General features: G+C 47.0%; 1 protein-coding gene across 7 annotated transcripts in view; it reads left to right on the plus strand.

Moving 5' to 3' along the window:
- Positions 1-2,500, plus strand: part of vari (MAGUK p55 subfamily member vari) — a 131,913-nt gene that overhangs the window by 75,346 nt on the left and 54,067 nt on the right. Inside the window, exon 1 of one of the 7 annotated variants that reach the window (XM_070128983.1) lies at positions 1,969-2,117. The exons of the other annotated variants lie outside the window; for them this stretch is intronic. The gene's annotated coding sequence lies outside the window, so the exon portion shown is untranslated. Of the gene's footprint in view, positions 1-1,968; positions 2,118-2,500 lie in introns of those variants that run through there. 7 annotated transcript variants of the gene reach the window in all.

A 2,500-nucleotide genomic window follows, 5' to 3' on the forward strand; every position in this document is an offset into this window, starting at 1 on the left:
GCTGCAGGGAATCGCGTCGCCATAGACCTTTGTTGTTATTCCCCGATATACTTGGCATGCGTCCCTTAATCCTTCGTTCAGAGTACGTTTGTAATACTAGCTTCGCGTTAAATCTTTCATTAACCTGTTGGAAATGCAAAATTAATTATCCTCCTTTAAGTATATGATTTTGTTTTTATTATTATTGTACAGCTTGCCGTTAGTATCGTCACAGTTGCAGGTGACAGGATGTTAACCTTTGCATATGACATGACAGTCACGCTTCGCAACACGACTGTCACATTAGACAAGACTTCTTTTATCATTCAAAATACAAAAACTCAAAACGTATTCAGTGACGTTTACGAAATACAAAACAAAAATAGATTGCGTAGATGTCGGATCTTGTAAATGGTGTTGAAAAGCACAGACGGCGACAGCAATAAAATCCGTTGATATACATTTGGTGTTGTAAGAGCGCCGCGTAAGATGTAAGCAAGATCATATGACCTTATTTGTTTGCTTTATCATTTCCTTGATGTCTTAGATATCGTTCTGATTCTTTATCTCATTTATTTATTCATCTATTTAAGGAGTGGAGTTCTCTGTGTTATCATATGAATAGGAAAGGAATAGTGAAGATAACATGTCAAAGGATTACTTACACAAGTTCACAAATACAAAATAATGTGATTTTTCTTCCCGACTGCCATGCATTTGTGTCAGTCACTGTGACACGAAGGCTTGAAGTGATGAAGTGAAGCGTAGCAATTTCGGTCGTAGGTGTGACTGAACCTCTGCCTCATGTCTGTTCTTACCTATGCTCTCGATTGCGAGATGTGCGTGTTACAGATACATATGGATGTGTTTGTGTTTGTGTCATTGCGTTCGTGAGAGAAATACATTTGTTGTTATTGTTTTTTTTCGTACGTGCGCCTCGTCTTTGTCATTTATTTTCATGTTTTTTGTCTTTTTTGTTTTCTTTTTTTTTTGACTTGTGATGATAACACGTTCTGTCCAAATTGCTGATCGTCTTCTGCTATGGCCGTATTTACTGCTACTTTACCACCAACACGCAACCATATCCAGGTCTTGCAACCGTCACTCTTGCACCTGTCTTGAGGACCGCATGCAACGCCCATATCACATTCCCTTTTGAGGACAATGGCAATCGAGGCTGGGTTGCCGCTGGGTTGCCATCCCCACGGAGGGTGTCGGAGGCCTCCCCTGGACCAGTCAGAGCCGGGGGGGGGGGGGTCAGAATACGGTGGGACATTTAAATCTCTGGCCTCCTGTAACATTCTTCATGTAACCGACTGTTGGTCTAGACCTTTAAATTCACTGGTCGGAGTGACGTCACCGCCAGCCCAGGATGCGGATACCGATTGCGGATTAGCTTAATGATTATTCCATCCGCCTGGCAAGGGTAATGATGATTCTTCGTTTACTCTTAGGAGATTAGATCCCATAAATCAGGGGTGTGGTGACCTCGGGGCCGTCGATGGGAGCCGGGCAATGGTCGAGGATAAGTGTAATGGTTATTGCCGTGAGGACAAAGCTCTCGCGCACCTTGGCCATCGTCGCTGTTTGTCTCGGGGACAGTGTTGCCAGATGCTCCGTCTTGGAGGAGGAAAAGGGGGTTCGGGGAGCTCCGGAATCCTCTCCTGCCACCCTCGCGTCTGGCTTGCTGTTGGGGGACGGTATGCGTATGACACAAAGAACACTGTCATTGCTCCCGGTCAATTACACAGGAATTCCAAACGAGTGGCATAAAGTTGGCAACTTCCGTCCGGATAGCGAAAAGCTACCACTTCTTATCACGAACTCGCGCTTTTGTGGCGAGGAACGACAAAATAGCGAGAGTCACTCGATGTCATTAAAAAATCGGGAAGACTCAGCCCCTTGCAGCCTCACCCTCAACAACTGGCGTTTCTGAAGCGACGATACGGCTGTGTGAAAAGAGAGACGGAGTTGCCCCCTCAGCGTCTGGTGAGAAGTGGCATCTGGCCGACAGGTAACGCCGTGCTAAGGTGAGGAACGGCAGAAAGCAGGGTAGTGTGCTGAGACTAACACTGTTCCCTTAGCACCTAGCGCGACCACCTATCCAATCGCCAATCGTCTACCAATAACCTCCACAGGTAGGTTCCCAGGCTCGGGGATTGTGTAGGGATCCGATCTCCGTGCTGCTGCGTCTTCAAGAAACGTGTGTGTGAGTGTGCGTTTCGTAACCGTTTTTAGGAAAAGAATTGTTCCCTCGATTTTCGTACGAGTCCCGCGCGTCGCCTACCTGCTGCCCCGTCACCAGAGGGCGCGGTAGGAAGCGTAAATCCGTGTGCGTAAGGGCCGTTGTCTCTCTCTCCGCCCCCTGCAGGAACGCCCTAAAGCTTACTGAAGAGTTCGTCGGAGGGAGATTTCAACGCCACTGCGAGGGAGAAAGAAAACCAAACGTGGAGACAAATACGAATTTACACGAGGAAAGGAAAGAAGATATGGGACTGACATCGCCTCAATCTCCTGCGTC

This window comes from Penaeus vannamei, chromosome 13 (assembly GCF_042767895.1).
Source record: "Penaeus vannamei isolate JL-2024 chromosome 13, ASM4276789v1, whole genome shotgun sequence".
Taxonomy (NCBI): Eukaryota; Metazoa; Arthropoda; class Malacostraca; order Decapoda; family Penaeidae; genus Penaeus; species Penaeus vannamei.